Genomic DNA, 14,354 nt, shown 5'->3' with positions numbered 1-14,354 from the left:
GATCGATTCCACCCTCCTGCTCGAATTTCCGCACTCTCGTGCGAACGGACACGAGACTGGACTTCGTTCCTCATGCCGTGGAAAAAGCTCGCGAGAAAACGAGAACCGAGATCTAGTCTCGCGATTGAGACTCGGCTCGAGCCATGAAGGCAGGAGTCCCGCATAAAAATTTCAAGGTTTTCCCAGACAACATAAATCTTGATTAGAATTTACCCGATTTTATCCCAAAATTGGTTATTCCATTACGATATTAATTGATAATCATATTCTCGTTTTAAATATGAGTCCTGTATATAGAATCGGAACAGAAGTACTGCAGAAATTTGTGTTTTTTTCGATTGACAACTTTTATTATACAAACGAGGAACTCAATTTTTTGTACCAACTATTCAGTAGAATAAAAAATAATACAATGTTAATAAAATACTTTGACTATTTTATTGAATAATGAAATTATTTGGAAAGTTAATAATTTTTGTCCGATTCTCATATAAAATAAAAACCAAAGAGAAAGAATTTTGCGAAAACTTTGAGAAACTCAAAGAGCTTTTCCAAAACTCTTTCTCTCTAAAAAAAAAAATAATCTCATCCTTAGTGAAATCCTCTTTTATATGACAAGAGAATTCTTCTAAAAACCAAAAGTATAATATCTAAACAGCATATCTAATCAGCATTATTCTTCTTCATTAGAAGAGAAATACTCTTTTGGTAGAAATTTTCACTTAAAATATGACATTACAGGAGATTAACAGTTTGCAACTAAAGTATTTTTTAAGATGTTAGAATATTTCCCTTTTGGCCTTAAAAGAATCCTCTTGAGGCCATAATATAAGAGGATTTCGCCAAAAAGTATGACCACATTCTATAGTTCTCTAAAGATTATATCTTTAAAAAATTTCGGTAAAATACTCAAAATACTTTGAAACTGTTTCATTTTTCTGATTTTTATACTATCGAATGCAATAGTTAGTACAAAAATGAAATTGATACCATAAAAGTATACCGATGTTACTAAAAAAAGGAAGAAGGATTTTTCATAGCAACAATTTTGTAATGTCTACACTCCCATAGTAATAATTTCCAGTAATATTTCTGTTTCAATGCTAGAGAGGCCACGTCAGAAACAATAATAGGATTTACAGTTGATATTGCAGTGGGATAACCCAATTTTGGGGCAAATTCAGACGTTCTAATCGGAATTTATGTTATGTCCTAGAAAGTCTTGGGCAATCTATGCGGGTAGTTTCAATTGCTGGCGCTCTGATTGGTTTTACTTGCTCGATGCTGCACTTCAGATCTCGTTTCTGATTCCGCGGAATCCGAAAGTCTCCCTGGTCCGAGTACATTCTTCTTTTCCTTTCGCGGAGTACAGTATTTTACGTTTATCGCGCTCGATTATCGGGCTTTTAACCGGCGTGGCGGTTTTAACCGCGCGGGAGACCGCGGGAATCGCTTTTACGCCGGGAAGAAGCGGGCCTCGTCAAGAATTCATTCGATATTGATTAAACTTCTATAAAAGCGCAAGATTTTTATCTGCTCGAGCAGGCAAAAATGACTAGTTCGTTCCTTCCCTCTCGTTTTTCCTCCCTTTCTCTCTCTAACGCCGAGTACTTCCTCGTGCTCACGCTTATTCCTCGCGCTAGTCTGAATTAAACGACCTACTTATTCGAGATGATATTTAAAGAACTTTCGAGGATATTCACGGCGCTGATCTAGGAGCTGAGAAATTAATCGGAAGTACTCGTTGATCTCGTGAATCTAGAGGATCAGAAGACACGACACGACTACAGTAGGACAACCTCTTTCTCTCTCGTGTCACTTCAATAGCTTTACCATGTGCATCTCCGCATAAACTCCTCGATATTCACTCGGATCTCGTCATCGCTGTGGCATGAATACTGCGCGCTCACGGGGGAATTTGCAGAGTCCCCGCGACAGCCTGATCGTAGTCGCAATTATGTCCTCTCCGTCCCTTTATATGTGTCGCAGCTATCATATTAATTAACGGAGACAGACACGTACCCACGTGCTCGAGTCTAATCAATTTTAGAATCAGCTCCATGCTCTGAATTTCGGCGCTAAAATAGACTCGTGTGGCGTGTCTCTCTTTCTCTCTCTCTCTCTCTCTCTCTCTCTCTCTCTCTCTCTCTCTCTCTCTCTCTCTTCGATTTCATTAACATAAATAGCTCAATAGTAATGTAATCATAGAAATAGCTCAGTAATATATAACACTTATTCATGATTCGCGCGGTGACGCGATCGATCGTGTGCGAGACAGCAATTACGTATAAACTCAATCACTAAGCTAATGCACTGCGCGCGTTCGACGACAATACAGAGACGATGCTGCGCCTCGTGCAGGACCATCAAATCAGGAGAAGAGAGACTTTCGCGGCCGGAAAATCCGAAGAACGCGCGGATTCATATCGCGCGATGGCAGAGAGCTCTCTGAAAATTACGAGAAGGCCGGAACAAAACGGTTTCCGCGGAGCGCGGCGAAATCGTCTTCGTTCCGGCAAACACGAGAACACCAAGTCGTCGTGGAGTTTAATGAAGGCGGAGACGTCGCGGGGGAGAGAGCCAGCGCGAGGGTTTGAGTGCGTGCGAAAGCGAGATCAAAGAATATCGCGGGAGTATGTGCCACCCCGACTACGCCATTAAACTTTCAATTAGAAAAGCCGCAATTAAGAGCGACAAAGGCTACGCGCAGACAGTCGACCGCGGGTTGAAGCGCGCGTTTACTTTCACGCTAGTTCGACTATTCAAGGAGATTGTTCCGCGCGATTCCGTGCGTAACTCCGCAAGCAAAAACAAAGAAAGATTCAAATCTGAACAATGATAAGGAAATCAGGCAAGTAAAGCCCAAATCTTGGAACTATTAAAGACATATTCTATAACAATTATATTACACAATATTTCTCCTTTTATATTACAGACATAAATATAAATATATAAATAAATATACATAAATAAAGACATAAATAAATATAAATAAATTTTGAAACGAAAATTTTAAGTTGATTGCGCTCAATGTATTTATTTATACATTGAGAAAAAAAATACTTGAAAGTTTGTTTATGAAATATAAAATCTATTTCACAGAAATAAATTTTTTTTTCTCAGAGATAAACCTTATATCCCACAAATAAATTTTCAAGTATTTTTTTCAATATGATGCCAACAAAAAATAATTAATCGGTTTATTTTACTTTTAAGTAATGGTTATCTTCCTTGATAACAGAGAGGGTTTTTAAATATACTTCTCATAAATTTTAGAAAAACTCTATCACCTACCCAAGAGAAGAATTTATTCTCTTCACAAGAATATTATAAAACTGGCTCGAATCTATGCAGTAAATAAGCTGAATTTCTCTCTTAATATTCTTGAGTGAAATGCTAAACACATTAATATTCAAAACGAATTTTGAATAAATTTGATGCTTATGATGAGCTTACAATAGATCTGTGTGTAGGCTAAATGGGACAGAAAGCTGTTTGTTCGCAACACGAGGTTAATTTTAATTGTCGACGCTGCATCCTCGTTTCTAATTTAGCGAGATTCGAATGCTCGCGAAACACACCACGCGACGATAAGGAAAGACGAGTTGACATGACGCGTTGAGTCTCGTGACGAGTGCTATCGGGCAGAGTCAATGCGTTTGCGTTATAATTGAAGTGCCTGTCGGGATATAATGTGTCGACGCATCCGATGAACTTTTTAATAAAATAAAACAAAATCGAGGAGCGCGATAGCGCGCTCGTTCGTGTGAATGGAGAGACGGCAGCTGGTTTTGCTACGTGAATGGATAAATTGATACGTTTCGTTTTTTGCTCGCTGCGAGTCCAAATGTTGCAACGTAGAATTGAAAAAAGAAAAAAAGGAATAGAACTGATCGTCTCCTAACGATCCCCTCGAGCTATGCTCGAGTTTTTAGCTTAGGTGGAAGAGACGATAAAAAAATGTATATATCGGAAAAATCTGCGTGGAATGTACTCACGATTTGTTTCAGAATCAGCGATTTTGACAGATTGTGATACATACCTGGAACAGAACAAGAACGGAAAACAATTAAAATAATGTTAATTATTCGTACATTCGTTAATTTACGTACTAATGTTTCATATGTAAGATATTCCCGAACTAGCGACAATAAATTTACTGAGACATACGAATTCAATTTTTCCTTAGCAAAAACATGGAGACATTAATCATTTCCGAGATAAAAGCGATCGAAAAGGCGTGAGACCTTTTGCGGGCTAAAATTCAGAGAACCAAATGAATAATAAAATTATTTTCTTCGACCTCAATTTGAAGTGTATTTCAACACAAACTTTTAATTTAGATCCCAAACTGGTTGAACACTGAAAAGTTGATATATAAAATAATGAGATCTGACTTGACATTTTTGCAAAGGAAAATTGTTCTAAAATCGAAGTCGCACAAGTATATTCAGAGTCGCTTTTCTCGAAAACGGAACTTTCTATGAAAATATTTTATTTGACATTTTCGATTTATACAGGGCATCCCAGAACAACTTTCGTGGAAACATAATACGGATTGAGGTGAATATAAAAGTCCTATGCCGTTTTATTCCGTGATATTCGCAATAATTATGGAGATATTAATTAAAGAAGATTTATTAGCGATCATATATGGTAGATGAGTTGTAATGGCGATTTCTGCCATCGTGTGCTAATACATTAGGTCGAACTGACCAAAGAAGTTCATTTTCCTAATAACTTTGTAGATTTTTAGTTATTAATTAACATTAATATATTATCGCGACCATCCGTCAATTTTCTTTAATTAACAATTAAAAATCTACAAAGTTATTAGGAAAGTGATAGAGAACTTTTTTGCTCAGTCTGACCTAATGTACAAGCACACGATAGCAGAGGTCACCCTTACAACTTAACCTTTACAAATCTGGCGTGATCATTAAAAAATCTTCTTTAATTAATATCTCGATGATTATTGCGAAAGTTACAAAATAATATAGAACTTTTATGTTCACCTTAATCCGTACGATACCTCCACGAGAGCTTCCAGGAAGGTTGTTCCAGGACACCCTGTGTATATTTCTTCCACCATGGAATCATTCCTCTGCGCTTGTGCCAGCAATTACGGCTATAACTTATATACTAAGGACATGCAAAAGGGCGCGAGTTACGAAGCTCGTGTGCCTCGTTGACATATCGCGTACAAACGCAACACCTATACGCAACGGGAAGTATGACGCGTGATGTTACATCCTCGTCACCTACGTACGTCTTTTTATATTTACGCGCGACAGTTGGCCAGTACGGCGACTCCCACGAGCACGATGTGGAAAAGCGTGCTCAAAGCGCGATCGCGCTTCGTTTCGCTTCACTTCGCCCCGTCTTGCCTGGACGACGAGTGCAAAAACACACGCTCGTACTTGATCCATACACAATGAAGTCGCGCGGCGTTACGAGGTCCGCGGAACTCATCCCCCCGGTCGACATATCGATTTCCAATTTGCCGACTACATACCCAACGCGCGCGCAAAAACCGCTAAGTTTATCGCCGACGGCGCACGTCGAAGGAACGATGTAATTCAGGGGTTCTTAACCCGCCGCCGCCGCGTTGCACCGCGTTGCACCGCGCCGAGCGTAAATCCGCCGCAATGGTCCGCCATGTAAATTATTGCGCCGTATTCGACATTGGTCTGGATCGGCGAGCCACTTCGACGCGAATTAAGCTCGCGGAAAACGCGATGTAACGGCGATATGCACTGAGAGGTGCATACCTAATATCTACCAAATAAAACTGCCATCCTCGGATTTTTAGTTCAACGCACTCGAGATTCTCCCTTCTCTCGACTTTTATCTGAAAATGGTTGCTTTTCAGAAAATTCGATAGAAGTGATTCTGAATGATTCTAAATTTGGATTCTACTTTTAGTCTCACTATTCCATTTATTTTGATACTCTGAAGCTTACATCAACCTCTTTTGATTCAATCTAACCCATCCAAGTTGAAAATTGTCGATCGCAAGTGGACGCAAAAGTTATAATAACATTTCTTTATTTTAGACGAGTGCGTTCGATTGGTGCACATGCCGTGTATAATCATTAAGTGAAAGATTACTTATTCCGACCAGTAGGGTACTTAAATCTGGGTTAAATGCGGCCGCAAAGGGTTAAGCCGATCGTTTCGGCTCGAAATCGGGAGTTCTCTTTGACGTCTCTCTCTTCAGTTCTCCTTGATGTTTCCCTCTGAGCTATATTCGTTAAATTCCCCCCGAATTCCACCCCAACCCCTTCATTCCGTAGTTACGGTGACGTAAAATTCAAAGTGGAATTAAATCGGGCGTCGTTACGGTGATTTTTAATGCTTCGTTGGAGCCTAACGAGCGCGAGCTCGTGAGATTGTATTGTAACGGGGCGATTCAAGGACTCGAATATCTTCCCCGAAGTAGACGCGACGAACTCGCGCACTCGCCTCATTACCGCGCTGAACTTCCCGATTGCAGCTCGATGCATTCCCCGATGCGTTCCGAAAGTTTGACCAAAGGTCGCCGGAATTTGTCCCTAACGAGCAGCAATCCTCGCGGCAAGAGCGTCGAATAAACCACGTCATACACGCGGCGATCTTTGACAACGCGACAGAAGGTAAGAGCAACTCAGGAACTCGAAGTCGCGGCGACTGCTTTCTCGAGAGTCTCGCGGTTGCAGCTCCCGCGAAGTTCGTGAAAGTCAAGCGAGGTTAGTCGCCCGCTTCGATCGGGAAATTCCGCCTTTCTTGAAAGCGAGCGAGTGAGTGAAAGAGAGAGAGAGAGAGAGAGAGAGAGAGAGAGAAAGCGAGAGAGAAAGAGAAATTCAGTACGATGCGTAACCGAAGTTCGCCATTCATGCGACTTGAAGTTGCGAGGATATCCGTGGAAAAGCCAATGTTACGGATGGAAGATGAGGAAAGGAATCTAAGCAATTTGATCGCGATTGAAAGAGGTTGCAATTCTAATTAAGAGAAAGATGAGGCCTATAAAACTTGTACGCTGGATGTTAGTGCGAATAAGTTAGAATGGAAGGATAATAATGTTTGACAGTGTAAATTCAGCGTATAGCTCTTATAGGCTTTACTTGTCTCTTGATTAGATATGTATCTCAAAGCCTTTAAATATATAGTTTAGCTTGCAACTCGATCGCGAATAAAAGGAATTGCGTGCTGCTCGTGTGAGCATGTTTACCGTGTATTAATCGAAATTTTGATTCTATGTTGAACCTTGAATTCTACAATGCAGTAGCGACTAAGTTAGCAAAGTAGGTCCAATTCTAATGATATAATTTACTCCCAATTTAATTCTAATGATAGCCGAAATTTCTCTTTTCATTTCCTTTAGCTTCAAAAATAGGTGTTAAATGGAATAGTGAGAACTAAAAAAAGGATCAAAATTTCGGTTCGAGTAGGTTAAATAGAATCAAAAAGTGTAGGCTTCTGAATATCAAAATAGGTGTTGAATGAAATAATGAGGCTGAAAATAGGGTAAAAATTTCGACTCGGCGAGAGTTCTGCAATTCTGTTCGCGCGAGTCTAGTCGGATTCTTAGTGACGCGCGCAACCGATCATCGCGAATGATCTCAAAAGCGCGGGGTGCACTTTTCACGCACGTAAAAATTTCCCAACGCCAGAGGAGAGGAGTCAGAGGAGTATACGTTGCGGTCAGTCCGCCGGCAGACCAAGACAGATCAAACGCGCGCGCGGTATAGCAACCTTCCAGAATTGCCTTAAAGCACTTGACGAGCCCGGGAGTTCGTCGACCCCGCCGGCGTGGCGCACGACACAAGGCAATGGAAAATTTACGAGGAATTCCGCGGAGCCTGAAACGCTTTGTCGTAGATGCAATTTTCTCGCTCGCGTACCACGAACTGTCGCGACGCGTACACGCCTCGTGTGCGCCGCCGAATTTCCCGTTTGTCCGCGAGTCGCACACGCGACGGCTGTTTCTGGCGAACGGAAGGTCGCCGACGATCCATCGATCGGAGATGTGCGCCTCTCCAACCGCGGCGGTGTATCGCCGAATTTGATCGAGCAGCGACATCGATTCATCGCTCCGCCGAGGCGATGCACTTCCCCGTCATGCGCGCCGCGAAATTTTCCATTTGGTCGCACGCGCGAAAGCTGCTCCTTTTTTCTCTCTCTCTCTCTCTCTCTCTCTCTCCTCTTCCTCACGCAGAACCGCGATCGATATTTTCATCGGGTTAACGCATATATTTCTTCCGTGTCGCGTGCATTGCGAAGTGCTACATTCGAGTTAGCTGCGACTTTTCTCCTTCTCTCCGTCTTTGTTCCTTTTCGAAATAACGACGTTTACGTGGAACCGCGGACGATCGATTCGCACGCGTATCGCCGGTCGCGCCTTCCTCGATCGGGAGGAGCACACACACACACTTCAACGGTTCACCTGTATCGCGTGTCACGTATAACGGGTCGACTTGCCACTGTAAAGAATCGAGTTTCGAAGTTTGTCATTTTGTCGCCTGACATGTCCATTTTAAGCCGGAGATATAGTATCGGCGAAGTTTGCGCCGGCAGAAATAGCGGGCCATTACGTTAAGTGTTCTGCTGTGTGACACGACTTGTATTACCGTTTCTCATCGATATGATTCCGCCAATGGACAACAACCACGACAGGGTGGGCGAGCGCGAAATGAAGAATGACTGAAAGCGCGAAACACGGCCATAAGTTATGTCGAATTACGACAAACAACGCCCACGCTTCCCGAAGTTTTGCTTCTACACTAACTCTGCAGACCCCGTTAAATTCGAGGCACTAATGAAGAATCTGGAGATATAACATTATACAAGCAGTTACTTCATCTTGATGACACAAACAGTTACCCGAGTCGAAATTTTGGTTTTATGTCAAATCTTGAATCCTACAACTTAGGAACTAAGTTAGCAAAGTCCGAAATTTCCCCTATCTTTCACTTTCTTTAGCGTCAAAATAGGTTGTATTACAGGCTTCAAAATATCAAAATAGATGTTGAATGGAATAATAAGACTAAAAGTAGGACCAAAATTAGGTTAAATAGAATCAAAAGACGTTAGGTTTTAGAGTATCAAAATAAGTGTTGAGTAGTAAGGGTGAAAATAGGATTAAAATTTTAACCCGGATATGTATTACTGTTTTTAACAAACTTAAAAACAGAAGAAAATTATGTTTGCTTTTATGTGTATTTGTTCATATATTCCTTTGTGACAGAAAAAATATCTGAGAAATACAAAATATTTATATTTATTAGTATATTAGTATTTATTAGTATATTTTAATATTTATTAGTAGTAACACATATTTAAATCTAAATTCTTTTATATATATTTAAATGGAATAAACAATTGCTTTCATAGAAAGCTAAGAGATTTCAAGAAAATGTATAATTTCTTATCTGAAAAATATTTTATATTAATATAAATAGGGGAGGTCGGGGCTAATTGGAGTAAGTTGGCAAAATCGATTATTTCTACTTTTCTTTAACAGATTTCAGAATCAAGCAAATAGGGACTTCAAATCTTGCTTGCCTTTTATAACATGTTAGAAAATACTGGAAATAACTAGCTTTGCCAATTTACCCCGGCAGCCACGTGTTCTCTCTAAATATGTTATTAGGAATAAATATATTTTTTATTTTTTAGATATTTTCTCTCTCAATATAATTTGAGAGCCCGTCGAAATTTGAAACGAAATTTTTATAGCTTGCTCAGCAAGTTGTGTGTTATTTACTTGGTTCTTAAATTAATTATTAGTCATTACGGGTTTGTCCGAATAATCTGAAAATTATGGAGAATCCAAGAATATCGAGAGATATAGGATGAAACTTTTATTTTTAATCGACTTATTAAATAGAACTTTGTTTAACTGAAAACGAACTTTTAATTAATAATTGAAAAGTACGAAATAAAAATTTTTTCAACAAAAATAAACCGTTAAAAACTTCAAGAGCCCTAAAAGGTATGAAATAATTTTGACTGAATATTTTTATGTATCTATAATTCTATTTTAATATTCTAACAATATTAGAAGTTGCTCCGAAAAATTGGGTAAGTAATTAATTGTAATATATAATTATAAAGTAAATTGTAGATAAGTAATAAAAAAAAAGTACGATTATCGCCTCAAGCAATCAGATTTTCGCATCGACGTCTATATCGTTAGAATACTAGAATATAATTGTACAGATACGTAAGAATATTCAGTCAAAATTATTTTATGCTCTTTAGAACATTTGAAATTTTCGAAAGCAGTTTTCATTTTGGTTAAAACAGTTGTTTTCAAGTTAAGTTTTAAAGAAAAACTCGTTTCAAAATTATTTAATATTCGACTATCTAAATATTTTACTTTCATTTAATCTCTACTCTTAATTTCAGTTAGCACTGTATAAATTATGTAATTTACCCAGCTGCAAAAAAAATATGTGAGAGACAAAATATTAAATGATTTAACAGAGATTAATATTTAAACGAACAAAGAAACAACACTTTTATTCTTCGTTTATTATTCGTTTTTTCCTTTGACGTTGGAAGTTGATGAAATTTCAAGCTTTTAAAGTCGGCAAGCAAGAAACTATAAAGGCAAATATAACAGTTACGTGTCTAACAATATTATTTACTAGCAGAGATTTGAGTTCAGACTTCGTACAAGGCAAAGTTAAACAGGGATGAAAAGAAAGCGTTGGCGGACGATCTCTCCACCGATATTTATAATCGTAAATTATTTATGATCTGTAATTAATTACAAATTTTACATTCATGGACCGTTATTCGATGTTTGTGTAGTAATATCAATGTAATAGTGCAACGAATGCAGGTACATAAGTTTACGAATAATCCGAGATTCGTGAAGTTATAGTCACTTGTCAAGTGATAACGAGTTATAAATGCCGGTCTAATACTGCAATTCTAAACAAAATCGTAAAACTCGTAACTTGTTCTCTTAAGACTCGTAAGAACTTATGAGTAGATCTGCAATTCTATGCGAACCGTATATCATATGACTCGTGAATATCTACGATTTTCTTTTTTCTTTTTCCGTAAGCCACGACTATACGATTTTACGATTTACTCGCTTATTTGCTTAGAATTACAGCATAAATTACAACTCCGCTATCTCTATATATTCGCAGAAAGAGCGAATACAGAGAAAAGAATTATCAAACGTCGTTAAAAACGGAAGCCTTTTATACAACAAATGATTCGACATACCTTGAAATCTTTGATACACCGCTACTCAGGTCCCGTCGTTCTACCTCCCGCTCTCCTTTTCAGCATTCTAGTTGCTCCGTCGTTGCACTGACACTGACACTCGCGTAGATATGACTCGATCAACACGTGTTGCATAACGCAGTAACGACGACAGTCTGATTGAATATTTCGAAATACTTTCATTACCGAACAAAAATGAGGAATAACGCACCGACACGTGCGCGGACACGTCGCTCGCCGGCTCGGGACGTAATGAAAACACTCGCGGCGCGCGAAGGTACGTTTAACCGCCTCGGAGATCAGCAATGTTTTGATGGTTGTGATCAACGGCGCTCGATTGATACTACTCAACCGTTGACAATTGATACGTTGGTACCGCTGGTAGTGAGTTTACATTTTTTATGTGCCGAGAGTTTTTCTATTCTCACGCGTCACGCGTGACGCGAAGTATTGAGCCTAATCTACAATGTGTTCTTTGTTTCTTCTTCCGTATTTTTTTCTGACTTCAAGCCTTTCGCCGGGAAAAGACAGAATAAGAAACGGGAAGCAAAGAGCACATTGTAGATCAAGCTTTATTCATCATTTGTGTTTCACGTAAAATATTTCATTGATTTTGGAAATGTATTTAATCGAACTCTCGACGACATCGCGTTAACACGTGTTTTTCCGATCAAATCGTATCTATACGAGTGTCAACGCGACGAGCTTGTCTCCGGAATGCCACGACGGGGCAGTCAAGAGCAGGATGCTGAATCGGGAAGTCGGGATAGAGGATGCAGAACGCCAGAACGTGGGCAACGATATATTATATATTTTCGAATACATAGATAAATATCTCAAACATGTGTGCTCCGCATATATATAAATAAATGTTTCATATGTACGCACTTCCAACGGCAATTAAAAATTGATAATAAAAATATAAAGAAATAAAATTGGTGGTTTTACTGATCATCCATGACTCATGTGTGCTCATTAATCTTCTTTGTTAGATTATTTATATTTGCTTGTCATAAATATTCTATCTGCGCGGTCATATAACTCATAGATTACTTATTGAAATGAAAAATAAATATTAAATGAAAGTATAAAAATATTGAGATAATCAAATATTAAATAATGCTGAAGAATGCTCTTTTTTAAGAACATTCCAGCATGAAAAAAATGGCATTAAATAATAACGTATCGCATCAAGGTATGCTGTGAAACAAAAAATATCTAAAAAATTAAACAATATTTATTCGGTGAGTATAACTACTAAAACTAAAATCCTAAATGTGAAGAAATGCGTGAAATAGGTTTAAAAAGAGAAAGAGAAAAAGAAAGAGACTCTCTCTCTCTCTCTCTCTCTCCGAACAAAGTTAATAGATTAAATAGAAAAAAAATAGATTGAGAAGTCTTCAAAATATCAAAGTAGTTAAGTGGAATATTAAAAAATAGAAAAATACAATTTTCGACACGAATCTCCCAAATTGGAGAGAATTTGTGAAGTAAACGCAGCCCCCAAATTTAGACTCGGTTTCAGAAGGAAGTTATTAAAAAGACAAGATAGGAACAGCACGCAGACATGTCGGAAAGATGTAACTTGGAGTGCACTCTGCTTACCTGGCCGCCAGAAGCTCCAGGGAGAGCTGCGAACGGTCGAACAGAGCGCGGAAACTTTTTCCCCACCCGGTATAGGCCGCGTCGAAACTTCGCGTTTGGATGTGACGTAGTGGAGCGTCGCATAGACGCTCCTCCACGGACACCGCGGGATCCATTTCCTCGTCGAGGATGGACGGCAGGCAAGAGATGTATAGGAGTTGGAGAAACCGACTGTACGCGAACGCGGGGTTACAAATCAACGCGCGACACTCTTAAAACATCGTTGACCGATCGCGAGCGAACTCGTGGAGAAACTAACCGGGTGCAGGGACTAGACAATGTGCTGAAAACAGTCGGTTTCAACGGTGTGCCAACATTCATTCGATCAGTTACTGTTCGTCAGTTACAAAATTCTATAGTAAGTTTTACTGTAAAATTCTCTCCGTGTTGCTTATTGAAATGAAAAATAAATATTAAATGAAAGTAAAATATTGAGATAATCAAATATTAAATAATGCTGAAAAGTGCTCTTTTTTTAAGAATATTTCAGCATGAGAAAAATGGCATTAAATAATCACGTATCGCATCAAAGTATGCTGTGAAACAAAAAATATCTAAAAAATTAAACAATATTTATTCGGTGAGTACAACTACTTAAACTAAAATCCTAAATGTAAGGAAATGCGTGAAATGCTTCTTCCGTGTAAGAGCCGGAAATCCTGTTTTCTTCAACTAAAACAAATTTAATTATCATTATCATGTTAATTCAGTCGGTCCTCTTCATAAATTCGCAAAAAAATCTATCTTTATATACGTTCTATAATACTTAATCACCGACTGTGTTATTATGGACAGACATTTTATTATAACGGCGACAACCACCAGCAGAATGAAGTCACGCGTATATGAGAACGGCTTTGTCAAAGTATCAACAATTCTAACGCTACTCGCGTTCCCTTTAAAACGTTCCCCTTAAGACTTTTCGACATCTATTGCAGTGTCTGTTACGACGCTCGTCGCGAGGACGGCCTGAGATATATGACGTTGTGATAGACAATTAGAAGTGTCAGTGATATAAAGACTCGATTTCATGGATGCTATATCATTGATATATCGATAGTAACTAAAGACTTTTGGCCGGCCGCCATTCGTTTCTAACTATGCAACCCCATGACTGATCAATCGAAGAAGCGAGAACATGTTCAAAGCAGAAATGACATTTTAATAGATTGACGTGTCGTGCGTGTCGATAAAAAACGGCAGATAAAAGACTAAGAGATAGCTAAGTAAGAGATTAATATGTAAAATTAATCTGAAAATTAGTCAGAGAAAAATATATATGCATGTTATAATTATAGTACAATTAATTACATATAAACCCTCTTTTGGAACTTTCTTCGGAATGTCAAAATTTTTTATCATTTTCGTCACGCATCGAATAATGCTCCAATTCGCTTTTACACGACGTACTCTGTCGTCGTGTAAAAACATTTGTAATTCTGTGCAACTAACGTGACATGAACCTTGCAGAGAAAAATCAATATTCT

The 14,354-nt window shown here is 38.7% G+C and overlaps 2 protein-coding genes across 16 annotated transcripts in view; one reads left to right on the top strand and one right to left on the bottom strand.

Annotated features, from left to right (window-relative positions):
* Nucleotides 1-14,354, bottom strand: part of LOC116843773 (phosphatase and actin regulator 1) — a 514,963-nt gene that overhangs the window by 288,508 nt on the left and 212,101 nt on the right. The window lies entirely within an intron of this gene.
* LOC116843776 overlaps nt 1-14,354 on the top strand; it is a 79,515-nt gene that overhangs the window by 39,819 nt on the left and 25,342 nt on the right. The gene's annotated exons all lie outside the window — the stretch shown is intronic.

Source organism: Odontomachus brunneus, unplaced genomic scaffold (assembly GCF_010583005.1).
Source record: "Odontomachus brunneus isolate Ranch 3 - 2012 unplaced genomic scaffold, Obru_v1 Obru_scaffold_035, whole genome shotgun sequence".
NCBI classification, from domain to species: Eukaryota; Metazoa; Arthropoda; class Insecta; order Hymenoptera; family Formicidae; genus Odontomachus; species Odontomachus brunneus.
Note: the sequence above shows the minus strand (reverse complement) of the source record. Positions and strands in the feature narration are given on the sequence as shown.